The sequence below is a fragment of the Canis lupus genome, chromosome 4 (genome assembly GCF_011100685.1).
Source record: "Canis lupus familiaris isolate Mischka breed German Shepherd chromosome 4, alternate assembly UU_Cfam_GSD_1.0, whole genome shotgun sequence".
In the NCBI taxonomy this organism is placed as follows: Eukaryota; Metazoa; Chordata; class Mammalia; order Carnivora; family Canidae; genus Canis; species Canis lupus.
Window position 1 is genome coordinate 52,451,405 of NC_049225.1, and position 20,268 is coordinate 52,471,672.

The window sequence follows — 20,268 nt, forward strand, 5'->3', positions numbered from 1 at the left end:
GGCCAAAATTCACTGAGACAAAGGACAGAGCACAGTGTCTGCTCTACACCAGGTAGTCAGTGTGTCAACTGTTTCTCCTGCACCCAGCTCTTCCTTCTCCAACACATGACAAATACCGAGCATGTTCAGGTAGGTGACAGTGTCTTTTTGGCACGTCTTGTTAAACTGAACTTGCAGTTGTTTTTGTGTGGAATAGTTTGGCTGGAAAAAGAATACTCTTCTGTGTGTATGATTGGTTTCTCAAATGCCACATCTATTTTACCCAGAGTCTATTGACTTCTTTCCACATTGCTGGGGTTGGAAAGACAGTCAACCTGCATCCAAGCAAGCGACCTGTTACAGGAGGGTTAGTGAGAATGTCACTTACAATATTCTGATATGGAATGGACATGAAACAACACCCAGATTGGCAAAGAGGGGAGCTTTGGGTGGAGGCATGTTCTATGTTGATCCTGCTTTTACCCCTCTCTCCCCACTGCATTACCTTCTGAATGGTGGCAAAGCCAGAACCCGGCTTTGTCTGTGGCAAAGTTTCTACACTGCTAACCTCAAAGAGACTGAAAGTCTACCTGGGTGAAATGAAAAATCAATCAGGAATGATTTACAAATAGCTCCTGTTAGCAGAGGCAGCTGTTTCATGGAAATGATCTCGTAAAAATGACTGCTTTATTTTGTCCTACTCCTCTGTGTCCCTGTATCCTTCCTGTACTGACCAAATGGGAAAGGGGCAAAGATTTCCTTACAGGTTCCTTGTTTTCTTAATTTGTCCGGTGGCAAGCAGCAGAACAGAGAGGAAGTGTCACTGGAATGCCTTTAGAACTTTAGTCATTAAATCCTCTTTGCCCCAGCTCTAGCGATGCATATTTCAATAATGAGCAAGAAAAATTGTTTTATGGTAGTTTAATAAAAACAGGAGACAAATGTTGCCCCTGCGCAAAGGAACTGAATTACACACTTCATGAACCAAATTAGTAGCACCACACTTGGCTTTGTTCAAAAGGTGATACGCATTTACGGGCCCATTTTTCAGCAAGATAAATATGACACACGCCAAGATTTCCTGGAAGTAAATATTGTAAATAATAAAAGACTCTGCCAAGAAAAGCTGAGAAATGACTTAATCCTCACCCAGTTATACCGTGATGCCAAAATGCCACTGTCCAAACTCTTGAACAAACTGCCCGTTTAATCAACTCATCTCATGATTAAGAGAGTGCAAGGCCCTTTAATTTTCCAATAATAGTCAATATTCCTCAATTCTGGCTTTAAAAAAAATATTCACATAGAAGCTAGGGCGTTTTATGGCGCAAGCAAATTTGATTACCAAGTAACAAAATATATTTTGAGGGCAGTTGGGAGTCACACGGCAGAAATGTTTATGTGAATAGGTGCAAATTGGGAGATGTTTACGGAAAGGAGAAGCTATCACTCGAGGCCTAACTCTGTAATCTTAATTTAGTTTCAGCTTATTCCAGTTTGATTTCAGTTCCAGTTTTCTGCAGCAAAATGGGCTGGATGTATTTCTTCCCTCAGTGCAGATTTGCTTGTGAGAAGCTGGAGTGTCAAAGAGAGTGCATTCAAATATTATGGTTAAGATGAGAAATCACAGTGCTGGCGAGTGCAAGTCATCTCTCTGGTTCTAGGGCATGTTATAACAGTTTCCGAAGCAGGGCCCACTGTTGTCTTAGTGCTGGCAAATTTAAACGCTGCCTTAGCTGGGCACTTACATAAATGAGTTGAGTGGTAAGGTTTGAGAAAGACGTTAGGGAGTAGTGGGGATTGAGGCTAACTGGCAAGCAGGTGCCCTGTCTAAGGAGGCAGTCTCTGCTGCATCTCAGCTAATTATTGCCATGCAGGGGTGTGGACCTAGTATTGTTAGAATGTCTCATTTTTTAAGAAATTTGAGACATCTTGATTTTTCTGTGAAAGCTCCCAGTTTTTAAGTGCTGGCCAATAAACAAAACAAAACAAAACAAAACAAAAAACAAATCCCCAAATGTTCTGTATCCCAAATAATGCAAAGGCCATGAGCTCAGATTGGTGACTTCTGCTTTGTGGTTTAGGGCCCGAAGCAGGACAAAACATACATGCCATGATGGATAGCACTTAGGCCTGTGACAGAGGTGAAGATGGCAGCTCACATTTGTTGAGGCCTTGCTGTGTGCCAGGCTCTGTCCCAAGCTGTATGTGGTTTGCTTCATTGGATCCTTCTACCCTGTTTTCGAGTAGGCAGTATGAGTAGGTACTATTAATGTTTCCTGTTGTACAGATGTGGAAACCGAGACCCCCAGAAGGTGGAGATGGGATCTGAACTTAAATCAGCTCTGTGAGCTCTTAAGCACCACTCTGAATTCCCTTGCCATAATTTGCCAGTGTGACCCAAAGGGAAGTAAAACGGAATGAGGTCAGCAAGTTGGTTTTGGGTTTGCAGTTGCCCTCTTGGTGTGAGACTGGGACCTTCATCTGACACTGTGAGCTCCCATATCTCACCTTAGCAAGTGGAGATAATATTACTTGCCCATTTACCTCCCAGGGAATGGGGAAGGATTACACCAGGAGCAAGCACAGAAGAGCATAGAAAATTATGAAATGCTCTGTCAACACAGTTGGGGAATGGTGCTTATAATTAATCAGAGGATACAGAGAGGTGAGATTGTGAAGCTGCTGATTGTCTTTGGATCAGATACAATTAAAAAACAATCCCTTCTTGACTCTTTGACTCAATAAAGTGTCTGTTTGTAGAAAAGTGGCTTAAAACTGAACTCACTTTGAAAATTAATCAGCCACCACTAATGGCTGGAAAGTTAGCAGACTGCATTTATTTTAAGTGAAAAAGAGAGAGAGAAAGGGAGAGAGAGAGAGAGATATCCACCTTCTGACCTGGAGATAATAGTCCTGCCTGTTGTCTGCCAGCCTCATGACGGGGAGGACAGAGCATGAAGGCCCCCTACTGCCAGCGCCTTCCACACCCCCTAATGAAGGGACTGCCCTTTGGAGAAGCCAGTGAGGGAGGCCATGGCTGGCTTGACTTGGAATAGTTATTTGATGCTGGTTTGTAGGAGAAACTCCTCGTGACCTGGACACACTGAGCGCTTGAAGAGGAAAAGAGAAAAGAGACACGCAGCAAAGGTGTAGGGAAAATACCCCCAGGATGATGTAGAAAGCTGTTTATGCATGTAGGCAGTGAGTAATCTTCTTATTTATAAATGAATGAGCTGACCTGGCGAAGGGGAGTTTTGTGGATTATAATCACAATCCCCCATGACAGGCTTCCTCACCGAAGGGACTCTCCTCTCACTGACAGCCAAGACTCTTCATCCCAGGGTCTCAACCTAATGGTGGCACTCATTTGTCCTCTGAACTTTTATTACCTAAAGAGCTCAGCTCTTTGAACTTACCAGATCTACTTTGTTTCAGGAAAATGTCTTCTGTGCATTCTAAATGTCCTTGTTTTTCCCTTTTCTCTTTTTCCCTCTTTCACTCTAGCCCAACAAAGTCTCTCACTACCATCTCATAGAACGTTTCCCATCTCTGGGTTTTGGGTCAGACTGCTCCCCATTAGGAACCCTGAACAAGTCTTCTCTGTAAACAATTGTGTCTCACTGGAAACTGTGCTAAAATCTGTTCTTCTCCAACAAGAAACCTTTCTGCCTTCTCGCTACTCTGACCATTTCATTACTCAAGTCAGTTTAGGATTTGGGAATAGGGTTCCATCAATACCCTTGCTTTGTAGTTGATCTGTAATTATTTTAGAGATAGAGTTTTGATTGCTTTGTATGGTTGTCTTTTTAATTTGTGAATCCTTCTTTTAGCCTCCAATGAATTTCCTCTCCTTTCCTATAGCAATAAAATAACACAGAGACAGACACTCCTTACTATTAGCAAATGGAGGGTAGTGTACTGTTGGGGTCAGAGTGTCAGGTTTTTTTTTAAATTTATTTATGATAGTCAGAGAGAGAGAGAGCGGCAGAGACACAAGCAGAGGGAGAGGAGCAGGCTCCATGCACCGGGAGCCCGACATGGGATTCGATCCCGGGTCTCCAGGATCGTGCCCTGGGCCAAAGGCAGGCGCTAAACCACTGCGCCACCCAGGGATCCCCGAAGTGTCAGTTTTATAATCAGAAAACTTGGTTTCAAGTCTCTTCTTTACTACTGGTTGTTAATATAAACCTGGGGAAGTTACTATCTCTCTAAACCTCTGTTTTCGTATCTCTACAAAGAGGGTTAAAAGGATACTTAAATCATAAACCTAACTAAAATACCTAATATATGCCTTGGTAAACTCCTAACAAATGTTAGCTATAATAATTATTATTATGGTAAATGCTTACTGACTGACTGAATTTATCGCTTAACACTTTTCCTGGCATATAACTGGTAGATGTGCTTACTAAATGCTGGATGTTGCATGAATGAATGGATGAACAAACAGTTGAATGAATGCATGAATTCACTTGGGCCGGAATACACAGATGTAGTACCCATTTGTTGTTGACTACCTACTGGGTAGCAGCTGGGGGTGTAGCCATGAATAAGACAAACAATATCCCTGCTCTCATGGGCTTAAATCCTACTGGAGGCAGATAGATAATAAGGAAGTTAAATAAGTAATCAAGGTAATTTTTCTGATGGTAATGGTAGTGCTAGGTGAATATGAGGAATAAGAACTAGCAGTATTTATCCTGTAGTCAACCCAGTGGAGAAAAGTGTGGGTGCGATGCCCCGATGTCCAATGAGTTGTACAGGAGAAAGACTTATTCCAATGTTACTAAGGGCAGGCAGGATCCACAACCAAGTGGTGGGAGCTAACAAGGAAGTCGAATTCAGTTCTGATTAATTAAGACATTCCTGATTCCGTTGCGTAAGAGCCCAGATTGCCTTGAGGGCACTATGTCATTAAAGGAGGACCGTAAGCAGAATCTGAGGGATACTCCTAGCATCATCTGTATGGTTGTTTTGGATGATCTTTAAGATTCTTTCTAGTGCAAAAAATCTTTCTATAATTTTCTATTATCTAACTTAAAGATGAGGGTATCTCTTATTATCTTTCTGATATATCGTAAGTAGCAACTGGGGAGGTGTTGTGGCAGAATGAAGAGAATACAGGCTTTGGGATCAGATAGACCGTGGTTCAAATCCTAGGTCTACTACTTAGGACTTGTGGGGCCATATTTAACTTCTCTCAATTTTACTTTACTCCCCTGTAGGGTAGGTAGATTCATTGGGATGATGTGAAGATTAGATTAATTGAGACATGTTAAGTACCTAGCATGGTACCTAGTGGCAAATAAATGACAGTTGCTGCTGAAGGTGATATTTTTGTGGTTATTGTTATAATCACCAAAGCTTGGGGGCGGTCACCTTAGAGCTCTGCTTCAGGGGGCCCTTCCTGCTAAGGCACAACTGGGGAGTCAATCAAGGGGTAGGTATGGGGAGGTGAGGAACAGGAGATAGCTGCCTTGTTGGAAAAAACTAATGGCTGTATATATGCTAACAATGTCCAGGCCCAGGGCTTATGTCATCACCAAATCCGAACCACCCAGAGAGCTCTTCCTCATCCCAGGTGACAGACAATCCATTTCTCATTGTTTTTCTCTTCTCAGCTGCCCTTCGTGTTAACTAAAATGGGATTTCATTAGGAAAGAAAAGGTCGGAGTAGAAAATGATAGAGGAGTAAGGACACTGTGATTTGTTTGTATACCCCCACCCCTCTGCCTAGCACCACAGAGGTCTAGGGAGATGGCTCTGATACTACCTTCATATATGCCTTTGGATCCAATTATCTTTGTGTAAAATATAACCCCAGAGTGAAAAAACATAAGATCCTCTTCTTAGATAAGAACCTGCCAGTTCTTCTGGTCCAAAATGACTCTGTGTGAAAAATGCCCTGCAGAGGAAGGAGGAAGCTCACAAACAGAAGAACCATGAGCCACATCTGGAGGGAGCCCAAGCCGGGAACCCGAGGGCCTGACCATCTGCCAGAGGGCCAGATGCTGCTGCTGGAAGCCTCTCGCCTCCTGGCTTGTCATCTGGGTCCGATGATGCCATCCAAAAGAAGGAGCACAGAGTGGGAGGGCAATGAGCAATCCATCTTCTCCCACCCACAGTTTTTAATTGTGTGACATGGCCCAGGGGGCGTGGGGAAGGGGATTAAAAAGTTTGCCCACAAAACCGCACCTTCTTCATGGAAAAAGCCATCCTAAAACACATGGCTCTGACCACCCAGAACGTATAGAAAATTATGCCATTAAATATCTCTTTCTCATTCTTTGGTGTAAATAGAATGGGTGAAGGGACTTAGCTGTGTAGTTGCCAATGGGAACTGCTGTCTCTGTCAACTTGGGAGTGTTTGGAGTTTCTAACCAACTACCTTGGTCATTACATTATAGGATTTCCCGGATTGCAAGTGTTCTTCCTATTAACAGCTTTGGTATCTGATTTTGGCCAAAGTAGATCATTGGGATTCAGGAGGACATTCTCTTCTTTTTCCATTGCAGAAGCAATCAAAAGTCTGTGCATACGGTTCTCATAAAAGGAAAATGATCAAAATCACACACACAAAAAGGACTATTAAATTCCAGATGAGATTATTGCTTCATGTGATTCCCACCATTCAGGAATGTCTTTCTGCTTCAAAATTGCTCCCTGACAGACAGACTTACAAATAACATGGTAAATACAGTAGGATTATCTCTTACCTTTTCATATGTGTTTTACGTTAAATCCATAAGCATCTAGGACAGTTTGAGCTGAGACATGTTTTAAGTGCCAGAACATGTTGTGTATTATATTTTTATTTTAGTATATGTGATTTACCTTCCCAAGAGTTGCAGTATTTTGGGGGGTATATGCAAGACAGAAATTGTTTAATTTTAAAGAGGCACCTGTTGGAATAGTTTAACACATAATTTTTAATCGCATATAATTATCCAGATACATGATTGTTTAACTCAGGAATTGAGAGGTTATATCCATATTCAGCAATATTGGGAGAATGCTTTAAATCTAAAATCTTAGGCTGCCAGTAGGAGAAAGACTGGGGCATTGTGAGCTGAAACCTTGTTGTCACTGTTTACTGGGAGCAGGTTGGGGCATTGCAGTGGAGGGTGGCCGTTTTAAGCTTCCTCTCAAGACTTCTTTTTGCAGAGCTGCTAGGATCACCATCTCAGACAGTCTCTCTATGCCTTGAGATGTGGGTTACTTCTAAAGCTTCACTGTTGGGGCACCTGTATGGCTCAGTGGTTGAGCATCTGCTCAGCTCAGGGTCATGATCCCAGGGTCCTGGGATAGAGTCCCCCATTGGGCTCCCCACAGGGAGCCTGTTTCCCTCTCTGCCCATGTCTCCGCCTCTGTATGTCTTTCATAAATAAATAAATAAAATCTTAAAAAAATATAGAGCTTCACTTTTACAGTGTGTAGCAACATCTGCCCTTTAGAGTTGCTTCTGCAACTGTGGTTCTTGAGAAGCAAAAAAAAAAAAAAGATAATCCACTGCTCAATGCACGGATGACAGCGCCACCGAATACAGTACGACCAATGGAAAGTCTGAGGTTTTGAAAATAACAGAAGTGAGGAGAATGAAAATGTGATGTCAATTTATATCCAGCATTGTATTCTATACTTTTAAGGCTGGCACATATTCCAGTTGGAAGGACCTCTGATATGAGTAGTTTGAAAAAGAATAAAAGCTACCCTTTAAAAATTTAAAGAAACATCCTTTTGTGAGATAAGTGTAAGTACCTCAAGGCTCAGTGGTAGAAAGAACTTCTGATTTTGGTTGGTGATTCATCTCATATGCTCCAAGGACTTGGGTACATTTGCCTACAATGAGTAATTTCTGAAAAAGTATAGTGAGAGGCAAGAACTCTTCTGCCAGCGTCAGAAATTCTGAAGTCTGATGTCAAATGTTTAGTAATGATGTGGAACAGTTGCCGATGCAAATATCGGTAAAAGGAGAGCACCTAGAGATATAAAAAAAAAACAGGGGCTATTCAGACCCAAGGTGAAAGTCTCTGGTGTTCGGTAGCTGATTACATACATGAGATGTAATAAGACCATTTTTGATACTTTCTTTTAATTTCAAAGACCAAGGGTAGACTTAAAATTCGTCCCTTAAATAGCAAGAGAAGAAAGTCTTCTGGGGAACTGAACTCTGACAAAATATTCCCTTTCATATAGTTTCAGAATTGACAATAACCTTAAAATCACAAATAGTAACAGGTAGTGTTTGTCAATCACTGTAGACACCATGTCTGTCGCCTTTTGTGAGTTGTCTCATTTTTTCCTCACTGCTTTCCAGTAGAGGTACTATTAATATCCGCATGTTCCACTGCTGAAGCTCACACCACTATTCACTGGTTGAGACACGACATCATTCTTCTTTCCCAAGCTAATCATCTTGTAAGAGGAAAATGAAAGTGACTTGGCCAAAATACCCATGGAGACCATGGCAGAACTTGAACTTGAAGCTAAGTCTTGTGGCTCTAGGCCAGTGCTCTTTCCAACATTGGATGGGGGTTCTTCTGAAATTTTGTTGCATGTGATTAGCATCATAACTTGAGCAGTTCCTTTATTAATTTCATATGTATATTAGCTCTTTTTTTTGGACTAGATAAGCACAAGAACAATTTTAGTTGTCTCACAGTAGTACTGAGTGGCTAATAGACCCTTAGTATATACAAACTGACTTCTCAAAATGATTCTTGAGTTAAATGTGCCTCGGGCTATAGTCAAGAGGCCCACATTCTAACCCTACCTCCATTACTGCTTTGTTGTATGACCTTGACACATCTCTGAAACTCTAGTTGAGCTGTCTAGATAGGTTGGGTAGAGGCAGAGACATCCAGGTTTCTCCGGATCTCTCAAGGAGAGAAATCAGTTATCAAAAGTGAAAAGCCTTTGGAATTTTTTTTCTACAAGAGATTTTTTTAAAGCATATTAGAGTCATTTTGGTTACAGAGATAATTTTGATGGAGTAATGAAGGAAGATGCCGAGATTATGGAAAACAAAGCAACTACCCATGTGAACATACTGTATATGTATCAATGTGTACAACACATATACATGACATTGGAAGAGCAAGAAATTTTAAATCACAGAGTTAAGTCTCAGCTTCTGGCGCTTTGCTGTATGATCTTGAGCAAACTATTCAAGCTTCTTAAGTTTTGGTTTCTTCATCAGGAGACTGTGGTGATAATACTCCCTGAAAACAAGAATAGATGAGAGAATTCTGAAAAACAACCAACACATGGGGCATTATGAGTCCTCAGAAATTGTAGCTATAACTATTACTATTGAATGAGATGTATATAAAGACTAAGAGGATACAATAAAATATGGGGCAGAGCTCCTGTCCTCTGGATATGTGCTGTCTAATCTGCAATTGATAAAGAAAAAAGCCGAACCTTCTTAACACCAATGTAGCAAATAGTACTGAACAGTCGATAAATGAATAGTCTGTGATCTGATCTCCATAGAAGATGATACCATGGTCCTCGAAAGCTATTTATCATCAAGTGATTGAGGAGTATTTTATTTTGATTGTAAGTGATTTGGAACTTGCCTTCAGTGAAGGATAAACGATTCATATTATTATTGTTTCTTTCATTGTCTTTGGGTCTAATGGATATTTCCTTGTTCAACTTGCCTTTGCCCTTAATGTTTTTTTTTTTTTTACTTGTTGTCTGTTGTGTAGAATAATTTTGAATTTCTCTCTTCTTTCCCATCTTCTTTGGAACTCCTCGTCTTCTTTGCCTTTCTCTCTCTTTGTCTCTTTTTTTCTGCATCAAGAATGAATGTCAGAAGAAGAAATGTTTGTATGTCTTAATAGTTCCAAATGTATAATGTGGCTGATCTCAGGAGTTTTATTTTTAGGACTTGGAAGTTACATGTCAACAGCTGGTTGGGAACTCAAACTTCAGATACATTTACAGACTGGGAGAGGTTTCCACCTCTGTCTCAAGGGATCCAGGTTATAGGTTGGGTAGTTCAAACTAGTAGACTTCAGAATCGCCCTTGGCTAGGTCACTCCTACCTATTCAAATTGCTTACTCTTATCCTCTCAGGAAGTATCTTACTTATTGATGGTCCCCCATGAGAATGACAGCAGCATCTTTAGTACCTGACCTGGGCAGGTGACTTCTCTTTTTTAAGCCTCAATTCTTCCCATCTGCAGATTGGGCATAATACTCGGGATTGTTATGAGTGTTAAATGAGATATGCATTTACAATACATAGAGTCTATAGGAAGCGCTCAGTAAATGTTAACTGAGGTTATTATTAATTTATTATTATAAATAGTCCCAAATATTATTTTTTACCTCTTTTGAATACATTCAAACTGCTGTGCAGAGTATTTTGCTCATAATGAGTGCTTAGTGAATAATGTTGATGACCAACATTTCCTACTGGCATCTGACTTATTGCTGATGATTAGAGTCCTATAAATAAAAATGATAATCCATTCTCTTCAGTTGTCAAATGAGAGAATTTGGACAAGATTCTTATAGATTGAAATAGATTTTGGTATTCATCATGATCTTTGCTTATTCCATTTAATGTTCATATTCATACACTTCACTGATGGAGTGCTACCTAATATGCAGTATGTGTGGGATGTGTGCCATATGATCTTTCTAAAATCTGAAAAATTCTGAATTGTGAAACATACCTGATTCCATATAGGGTGCAGATAAGGGACTTAGAGATGTGGAGGAATTTGTACTTTATAATGCTTTTGTGTGTACATTAGCCCATGTGATTGCAGACAAGTGTATTGAGATTGATAGCACAGGTGTGAGCTCTATCTTACGCGAAGGAATGAAAATTCAGGGAAGTTAGATGACCTGCCCCTCTGACACAGTAAATGGGCTGAATGCCCGTGTTCTTCCTACCACACTCTCTGCTCTCCTCTATGATGTTGAAAGAACAACTAATTCTGTCAGTAATACCATGGAGGAGGTGATGTCGAGTTTGGACTTTAAAGGATGGGTCACTCTCTAGATGCCACACATAACTATAGACAGGGAGGGGCTAATGCTTCTGTCTTGGGACCTTCTTAGTGTCATGGAGAATAATCTGCCTCTCGACTTAACTCAGGATGGTTTCAAGAAGTATGAGCAAGAAAGGGGAGAAAGAAGTATACCTGAAAAGGATAAAGACACATGTAGGTAGCAGGAAAATTTTACTCTTCATGTCTCTGCCCTCTATCCTATATTTTCTTATGTTTGTGAATACAGATGATTTTCAGGAACCAAAGAAAAAATTTAAATCCGCTTTCCCTAACTGAAGCTTGAAAAACAACAGAAATCAGATACATCTATTCTCCCAGCATTATGGTTTTTTTTTGCATCAGAATTGTATGGGGAGATTTAAATTATTTCTTTATGCAATAAATACTCTGAGAACCCTGCCACTTTTGCCAGGAACTTGGATGTTGCATTTTAGATAGCAGGTTAATTTTTTTATTAGTGACCTTTTTCCTTTGGTCATTCACAGGACCTTTAGTTTTTTTGGCTTAAAATACATTTTAAATCAAGCTTCTCAATTCCTCCCTTTTTTCAATGACATAAGCTTCGATCATTTCAAATGTTTTAATAGAGCTCTTTGAAGCACACCGTATCTCTGCAACATTTCTCGGGTAATATTGTCCTCCACCTGGAACACAAGCCCCATTTTGAGGCAGTAATTTGGTCCCTGAAGGGCCTTTCGGACTCTGTCCTGCTGCCTGCCCTGGCTGAACTGTCTAGGAATAAAGCCCAAGATAAATGGGGCTGGATTTATGCAGAGTAATTTAAAGCCTCCTGCCTATTCTTGTCTTTCTTGTGGAGAATATACTTGGAAATTCATTTTAAGTCTGAAGCATTCTTTGAACACCTGATTTTGTGATTTTTGTTTTCTTTGTCGAACCTTTATTAGAATGTTGACGAGGCAGGCTTGGCCTCAGCAAAGGATTAAGTGAGCAGATTCTTCAAGTAATAAATCTAAAGACATATTAAAAGCAAGGAAAAGGGATTTCCCCAGTGTTTTGGGGGGATTTATAAGTGCCAAAGGCTAAACAACTTACAAGAGAAGTAAGATTGCTCCCTTTTCCAACCTGGACATGTTCTAATATTGTGACACAGCGTAGAATTAAGCTGGCTTACTAAGTAGAAACATGTAACATAATTGAAAATGCACAATACAGGGAGGAATTCTCAATATAGCAATGTCCTGTTGTAAAGATTACACTGATTTATAAGGAATGCCTTAACTCTTAATCCCAGCCATGCAAGACCACGGAGTCGACTCGAGTCTTTTATAACCAGGGAAAGAGAAAAAGGCTTAATAATATATATTCCTAAAATTGAATATAAATTTGGAATTGGTGGTCGAGCAGGCCATTCATTTCTCTTAAAACAATGTAGCAATGAAAACATTTTTATTACATTTTGACATGTGGATTTTCAAAGAAGTTCAGGCATTCTCTATTTCAGAAATGATGGGTATAGTCAAATCATGGAAGAGTAATGAAAATGAATGGTGTGTGGGGGGAGAAGAATAGATATTGTGGGACATAAACTATTTAGAAAAGATCAGCAAAGAAGGAAAGTGTCAGGCTGGTGGAAATAAAACCAAAGGAATAACCTTATGTATAAAGTAAGGGTTAGAAAAAAAAATCGAGGTAAAAGGGGACCTTGGAAAAATTGTTGAGGAAGCAAAATCATTATGGCTTGAAATCAAAGATAATAAAGAATAGAAATTGAGTGCACCAATTTTTTTTGTTGTTGTAAAGCATCTTATATGGAAAAGTCAGATCATAACGTCTGATCAGAATAGGGATTTTTGGAGCTTGCTTATGCACGAAAGAAACAGATGTTGACCCTGGCCAAGTTCCAAGTGGTTTGTAGGTCCTTCTACTTCCTTTTATCCTTCTTACCTGTGAAATGGGTAAATAATATTTTATCATTCATGCTGCATTAGCTGGTATTTGGGTGAAAGGAGGAAATATTATTGAACAGATTATGAAACTTACAGAATAACTGTAAATGTGTATGTGTAGGAATAAAATCAGAGGAAAGATTTTCATAAGATCATATTCTCTGGTATGTTGTGTAATCACAACATAAATGAATGTGGATAAAATCAGTATAGGCTATGTTGACTATATGCATGGAACAAGGGGAGCTTTTGGCTGAACAATAACCAGCTGGAAATAAATAAGTATATATTATATATATAAATATATTACATATATATGCGTGAGTTATAAATATATATACATATATAGCCAGTATTGATTGACCTTTGCTTCATTTGTGTTTCAATGGGATGAGAAGAATGAAAAATGAAATCTCAAAAAAGATTCCTAGTCCATAGGAATTGGAAAGCTGTGGAGTTAGAAACAGTTGAATATCCAAGGTATTGCCAAGGAGAATTTAATAAGCCAAGAGTAGCTAATTACTGTTTGTGTGTATAGTGTGCACAGGCATACACATGAACATACACACATACAGATGTATGTATGAAGTATACAAAAGTATATATGTGCCTATACATGTATGACTACATATCTATGTATACAAACACATAAGTGCATGGGCACATACACACACACTGGTTAGCAGGCTCTAAGATGGAAATATCTAGAAATAATGATGAGCCCAAAGTTCGGACCTAGAGAAGTGGTGGTTCTGACAATGGCAAAGCTTTAACACTGGATCTGCTTTGATTCCCAATGAAATGACAGAGATGTCCTGCTTGGGAGATTTATTTTTTGCTTGCAGAGAAGTGAACATCAGGGGAAAGATACACATACATATCAGTAAAAGGGAAGAGAATTTTGCTACCTCAAGAGAAGGATGAGGTCCTTCCCACAGTTACAGAGATGCAGTTTCTATTGAAATCAGTTTCCGTCGTACTGAGTTTTCTAAATCCAGAAGTTGGCAAAGTACAGGAAGGGTGTCTTAAAGCCGAAATAAAACATTGGAAAGAGGGAGGGAGACATGGGCTTTCAAAAATGCCATTCCGGTCCCCCAGATTAGAAGCTATTGTTGTACTGAAACAAAAACAAACCCGAACCCAACACTTAGTGTGTGCAGTGGGAAATTATGAACTATAATGCCCCCCAACTTTAGAGTAGCTTGAAAAAGAAACTCACGGACTAGTTTGTTTGGAAAATTTGCTTCCTCAATAGACAGAGTCTGTCTTGTGCTCAAGATTCAAGGTGTTTTATTATTTGTCCTTAACATTTTAGGCAGGAGGAGGAAACCTAACAGTGGCCCTTTGAATGCCAAAATGAGATAGACATTAACCCAGGATGCAGAGAAAGAACACAGGGACTGCGTGGCAGTACATCATGTCATGAAGACTTGGCTAAAAGGAGGGCAGAACTAATGCCATTAAAGCTTATTAAGTTTTATTTAAAAATGTTAAAAGAACCATCCCTAAGTCAAGAGAAAACGGCATACTCCCAGCTCCAGAATACAAAACTCGTCTATTTGATACCAGGTTTAGCAACAGGGTGGTGGGAGTGAGAGGAGGGACCAAAAACAAAGATAGCAGACAAAATGAGAAGTTTAAATAGAAGTATTGAATATACAGTAACCTGGAGGAAATTCCTGTAATGCTGCTTACAGTTCTTGTCTCCATTTGTAACAATGAGAAAGGAAAAATGACAGAGGTGTGCAAGATAATGCTATAGGAGTCCCGTGAATTAGACAGGAAAAGGGTCTGTGTCTTTAAAAAAGAAACATAAAAAACTCTTAGGGGCCTGTTGAGAAGTTTGCATGGTTCTGAGAGGCTTGTAGGAGTAGCTGTTGGCTATTTGCTTACATGTCAAATTTGGGAAGAAGAGCTTTTTAAATGAATGAGCAAATGGAGATCTTTGACTTACTTTGTAGGAACACGTAATTACCACATTGAATAAAGGCCTTGTGGCCAGAAGAGTAGAGATTATGCAATTTAAAAATCATATAAATGTAACAGACAAAAAAAATTCAATATTGTTCTATCCCTTATGATAGTTTTTGCGAAGAAGTTCTTTTGCATCTAGCACATATATTTTTTATCCTATCATTCTCACGGCATCCTGGTAGATTAGAAGAGTAATATTATATCCAATTTACAGGAGGAGGAGAGGAGAAAAAGTGAGTAGAGATCTAGATTTTTTGCTTGGTTCTGCCAGTCCTTCATTCTGTCTTTTCACAAATTCCCTTAATCCCTCTGGGTCTCGAATCTGCAAAATGGGAATTGTTTGAGCAAATAATTGATGAAGCCTTTCAGCTCTAAATTCTAGGAATCTTTGGTTGTCAAGTTTCACTGATGAATTAGGGATAGCAGAATTTAAAATTTTATTCTTTTGGCTCAGTATCATAATTGCCTTGGATGCATTTATTCTCAGGCTTTTTACTCATCTTTGCCAACATCTTTGAGGGATCCTCCCCCACACCCATCCCATATACAACATTAGGCAGTAGAGAAATTGCTAGAAGTTTAACAAATATACCTTAAAATTTTAACCTCAAGAAATCAAAATAGAATGACAATAGGAATCTCTTCAGCTGTTCCAACTGAAAAGCTAAGCTTAAATACTGTCTTTAGCAGAATATTTTAGGGTCCTTCCTTCCTAGCCACATTCTACTTGCAAATAGTTTTTCCCATCTTTTGATTTAGATCTGAGTGGCTGGTCAGCAAGTATTTATTGACTGCCATCCATGAACCAGATATATTGCATTAGCTGTTTGAATTAGCATTATGGAATGTTGGTCACTTTCTAAAAGGCGAGGTTTGTAGTTACGGGAAATCAGGATAGTTTTGGTAATGATGTGAACAGATCTTTCTCAGTAAGGTACACTCAGAGAAAAACACTAATACATTTGGTGGGAATTTGATGACTAAAGACATTGGTAAGATGAAGGCAGGAAAGGAGGATAGTTATTCAATGAATCGGTGGGAGAAATAAAAGAAAATTCTCCTTGTTTTGGTTAGGAGAAGAGCACATCTATTGTGGGAGAGGCATAAGGAGGAAAATCTGGTGGGAAGGTGGAGAGAAAGAAGGAGGAAGAGAATCTTAGGTCCATAGGTGGTGAATATCCTGGGGGTGTAGCTTGAGGAGAATTTCATTCTGGCAGAGATAGTGGGATATTAGCACAAACATACAGAAGCAAATTTAGTTAGAGACAGCAATCAAACCCTTTTGGTTAATTCATTTTCCAACTGCACACTTTCCCTTCTAGTCAAAATATATCAGTACTAGTTCTGTGGTCTTTAAATATAATTTGTCAATTTTTATTGGGATCTGGTAGAGGTATGAATTTCAAATTGAAAAGATAGAGTCATAGAAAATGTTTTCTGCTAACTCACTGAACATATTTAGCATTCTGGGTGTGAAACTGTCTGCAGTTGTGTAGACTTATTGGACTTTTGACTACAGACTTGGTTCATATTCTTGCCCCTTAGGAATGTACACAACTTTCTCTGAGAACAATTTGGCCCAGTTATATTTTATTAGCCATAATACATACTAGCCATAGTCAATACCCTGATATTTTTATTTTAACCCAGACATTGATTCCACACTCTACATACACAATGAGCACACACATACACAAGAAGAAAAAATGAATTTTTAAGAGCCTCTTACTCCTTCACCAACAGGGAAAAATGGAAAAAGAATTCAGAAGTAGTAGCTGTATGATATGTTGCCTTTCTGTCGTTCTCTTTCCCAATTAAATAAATCATTTGTAAGGTTTTGATGACGAAAGGATGTAACTCCTGGAGAGCCCTCACCTGCCAGCATGACTCCATGGAGTCCAATTTAGAGATTTAACCAGAGAAACCAACCTTTTCCCTCATTTCTCTCTGGAAACAGAGAGCCCAGCAGTGGGGTAATCATTTGAATTTTGCAATTCATATTGAAGCAAAACAGAAATTATTCTTCACCTCGGACCCTAGAAATCTGTTGGCAAACTTTTTAGAGCTCAAGGTTAAAACTTTTCTTTCCTTTTGAATCACAAATATGAGATGCTTTAAATGTATTGTTTCATAACTCAGTCTCCCACTGAAGTGAATCCTGCTGGGTGATACAAAATGGAGTGAAAACCAATTCTAGAATACCAAGTTCGAGTGAAAACAAATAGAGGAGTATGAAGGGGGCTTCCAACCACACAGGAGCTGGTTGAAGATGAAGGTAGTATCTGCCCATGAGAGTGGTCATTCAAAATGGTAAACTCCCCACAGGTTTTTTTTTTTTTCTTGTTTTTCCTTTTTTTTTTTTTTTTTAAAAGATTTATTTATTTATTTGAGAGAGAGAGAGAGAGAGAGAGCACACAAGCCTGAAGGAGCAGGGGAAAGGGCAGAGAGGGGGAGAGGGAGGGAGTCTCAGGCAGATTCCCTGTTGAGTGCAGAGCTGGACTCAGTGCTCAGATCTCACCCTTGAGATTATGACCTGAGCTGAAATCAAGAGTTGGTCACTTAACAGGCTGAGCCACAGAGGTGCTCCCCAACCTTCCTCTGCACAGGTGTTTCTTAATAGTTGCCTGTAAGCATTTGTAAGGACAATGATCAAAGGTATTATATGTGAAAATTAGGTTAAAACCACTTCTGATAAACTGGGTATTTCCGAGATGAGCCTTGGCTAAAGCTCACTCATTCTAGACTCAGGGAACCTCACAGCAATAGTGCAGGTATACTTCAATTGGTATAATGACTGTTTCTGAAGAAGCTATATATAAAGTGACACTTATTTTTAAGATCAGAGATATAAGGATGCCTGGGTGGCTCAGTGGTGAGTGTCTGCCTTTGGCTTATGTCATGATCCCAGAGTCCTGGGATTGAGTCCCACGTTGGGCTCCCCGCAGGAAGCCTGCTTCTCCCTCTGCCTATGTCTCTGTCTCTCTTTGTGTGTCTCTCATGAATAAATAAAATCTTTAAAAAATAAAATAAAATCAGAGATATCGAACAATGACAGATTTTGCAGCTTATTTTTAGGATCAAAGATTTTGTTAATTAAAAAAAAAAAGATGTATCTTTGGCTTGATTGTTACCACTCAGCAGACATCTACGTACCTGTTAGTTTTCTTGACTATATTTTTCAAGTAAAAATGGGGACTTTGTGGTCTGATAAGTTTTAAAAAAGTTACGAGGAGAACAGAACAGAAGCCATTTATTTGCTCAGTCATTAAAAAAAAGTTTATTAAGTACCAACTTGTTTTTTGCCAGCCTGTGTGCCAGAAAGAGGCTGAATATCTGACATTGGAAACTTTGAAAAATCTAGGTTTCTGTATCTTTGGTGTCCCCTTCTGAAATGTAAAGTTTTCTTTTGTAAAGAGAATATTCCATCCTGTCCGTGTTTTGCAATTAAAACAAATTTTCATTTTCCCAAAGTGGCTATACCTTTGCTTGAATATTGATCTCTTAGTAGTTACATAGCACCATCTTACATAGGTATTGGGCCAGGATAAAATCTTGTCTATTTTGAAAGAGAAACAGAAACATTATTTACTTTAAATTAGTCGAAGAGAGACATAGCCTCTGGTATTGGAGCTCCCCGTGGTGAACACTGTCCTTTATCCCCAAATCCTTACAAAAGTGCTTTTGTATAGTAATATGTTTGTGGATCCTTTGGACTCAAATGCACCAATGCAAAGCAAATGCCCATCCATCTAACTTGGAATGTTATTCTTCAGAAATAGCATGGAATTTGTCAGTTATTGATGAGTATTGCTGGAAGACACAGAGCGTCTGGCTTCAGACCAGCCCCTGATATGCCAATGCAACGCATGTCAGTTGGGTTTCTGAAATTTGTGGTTTAGCCGCTGGTCCATACTGCTTTTCCAGTGTGACATGCTGATGACAGAAATGCCTCAAATTATGACTCTTTTTTGAACAGGCTCCATAGATAACAGCTATATCCTTGTAGGTAATCTGGAAGGCAGTCACTGCTGGGTGTTTTTTAAGGATTAGGACAGGAGAATTGGGCGCAGGCAGCAGCATACCTTCCCATTCACACTGAGCGTTGCCAGCAAGGCCAGCTTCCTAGGCCTGTTTCCTTTCTTCCTCCTGCCTTAGAGCAACCTCCTTCAAACTGCACTTGGAATGGGGGCTGGGAAGTCATGGGGAGGACACAAGTGATGTGCTTTCATAGATACTTTGCATAGTAGACCCACTAGATTCAATCACATTTTTTGGTAACACGCTAGAAAGAGAAATCTAAAAAAGACATAGAACATCCTGGCAGAGAATAATGATTAAGAACATAGATTCTGGAGCTTGGCAGACCTGGGTTTGAATCTCATTTCAGCCACTCAGTAGAGTGACAGATAGGTGACTTGCCCAGATTTTGTAGACTTTGTTGCCTTGTCTGTAAAGGAGCCAGTATGTTCCTCACGCACAAGTTATGAGGATTTGATGAGCAGAGGTGGGCAAAGTGCTAGCTGAGTGGCCAGCCAATAGCAGATGCTCAGTAGAACTCAGATAATATGGTATCATTGCATGTGCCCTTTCTCCCCCTCACAACATTCCTGGAGCATGTATATTATTAACTCATTGCAGAACCAACAATACCACAAGCCAGCCAGCTTGATCAGGCCCAAAAGTTATCACCTCACTAACAGTATTTTCTTGAGATGACTCATGATAATGGATCCGATTTGGTTTAGTATTAATGGAGCTCTTCTGTTCCATAAACCAAAAGAAGCCCCCGAAAATACTAGAGCAGTGACTTAAGCATTCAGAGGAGAAAACATGAACAAATGACCATGTTGTGCCAGAAACTTTCAAAGGTGCAGGATATTTATGTACCTGTTAGTGGCAGGTTTGTCTTAGAGGAAAGACGGTATGTGTGTGTATGTGTGTGTGCACATGCGCACAAGCATGCACATTAGAGTGCACAACCTCTAGGAAGACCTCCTGGCTTTTCTCCCACGTCAGTGCTGAGTTTGCCATGTGGCCCCTAACTTTCCACCCTGCTGATAGGATACTTGTTTCTGCCTTGTTAGCTAATTGTGTATGTGACTTTTCTGCTAGACTGTGAGCTCTTCCAGGGCAGGGGCTACTTCTTTATCCTTGTATCCTCCCTGGCTCCTTGGGTGTGCCAGAGGGAGGTGATTAGCAGCAGGAGAGGGAGGGCACAGGCTGTAGAGGCAGGCAGAACCAGGCTCTGCAGCTTATCAGCTATGTGGCTCAAGCAAGCTGCTAACCAGCCTGAGCCTCAGCCTCCCTGTTCCTAAAATAGGGCTAACTACACTTTTGGGGTTGTTCTGAGGATTGAAGACAGTAATGTTTGTTAG

At 39.8% G+C, this 20,268-nt stretch overlaps 1 protein-coding gene across 10 annotated transcripts in view; it reads left to right on the forward strand.

The window, feature by feature from the left end:
• Positions 1-20,268, forward strand: part of EBF1 (EBF transcription factor 1) — a 392,195-nt gene that overhangs the window by 191,837 nt on the left and 180,090 nt on the right. The window lies entirely within an intron of this gene.